At 38.1% G+C, this 1,176-nt stretch overlaps 1 non-coding gene across 1 annotated transcript; it reads right to left on the bottom strand.

Annotated features, from left to right (window-relative positions):
- Window positions 1-225: 225 nt before the first annotated feature.
- On the bottom strand, window positions 226-332 carry LOC123459704. The gene has a single exon (XR_006636461.1). It is a non-coding gene; the product is annotated as a U6 spliceosomal RNA (small nuclear RNA).
- Between the last annotated feature and the right edge of the window lie 844 nt (window positions 333-1,176).

The following is a 1,176-nucleotide window of genomic DNA, read 5'->3' as shown; positions in this document are numbered from 1 at the left end:
CATTATTTATTTATTTATTTATTTATGAAAGAGGAAGAAAGTGAGAGAGAGATATTGAGAGAGAAAGAGAGAGAGAGACAATGGGTATATGCTAAGGCATTCAGCCACTTCAAATGAACTCCAAAAGCATGCATCACTTTGTGTGTGTGGGTCCTGGGGAATCGAACCTGGGTCATTTGGCTTTGACGCTAGCTCCTTAACCACTAAGCAATCCCTCCTGTCCCCCCAACTATGGAACACTTTAAGAATTTGCATGTCATCCTTGCACAGGGGTGGGCCATGCTAATCTTCTCTGTATCATTCCAATTTTAGTACATATACTGCTGAAGTGAGCCCTATGTACATTATTAACATCTGCGGACATCTCTTGTTTTGTACATAGTAATGTGTTTCATGCACATGTTTTCATGGAAATAGATACTGATTTTGATCATATTCACCTTCATACTACCAGTCCTATCTACTCCATCCCCTCTGCTAGTCCCCTTCCTTTTTCCATGTTTCTACTTTCATCATTCATTACAAGTTTACACACCCCTCCCCTCTGTATGCAATGTAGGGTCTAAATCTGAGAGGAAAATGTGATATTTACCTCTCTGAATCTGCCTTATTTTTGCTCACTATTATGTTTTTTAGTTGTTTCCATTTCCTGAAAATGACATAATTTTATTCTTTATGGCTGAGTAAAACTCCATTGTGTATAAAAGCCATAATTGCTTTCTCTGTTTATCTGCTAACAGACACCTAGATTGTTACCAATGGAGGAGAGAGTGCTGCTGAGCAACCACCTCCACAAAGGACTCAACAGCCCCAAATGTCACCATGTTTGGCATTGAAGTACTGTGTTCTAAGAAGAACTGTGTTCTAAGGGGTGGGCAGAGACCAGGGTCTCAGTGTTTCTTAAGTTAAAGTCAGATGCCTGATATTTGACTACCTGCCTAAATGATATTCACTGGTGCATTTTGAGCACCTAATACAGGGTATGCAACACACTAGGTTCTCCACAATACATGTTGAATGCATTATTGAAAACATGCCATATTTAGATAATAAATATATTCTGGACACAGTAAATGTGCTTAAGATTAAGCATTATTTCCATTCAGCCTTTTCTATTTTAAGACACAATCAGGTCTATATTATTCACAATGTTATGGCTTTTATTCAGTTTTCAAT

The sequence above is a fragment of the Jaculus jaculus genome, chromosome 3, assembly GCF_020740685.1.
Source record: "Jaculus jaculus isolate mJacJac1 chromosome 3, mJacJac1.mat.Y.cur, whole genome shotgun sequence".
In the NCBI taxonomy this organism is placed as follows: Eukaryota; Metazoa; Chordata; class Mammalia; order Rodentia; family Dipodidae; genus Jaculus; species Jaculus jaculus.
The sequence above is the reverse complement of the archived record's forward strand: the minus strand, read 5'-3'. Positions and strand labels throughout refer to the sequence as shown.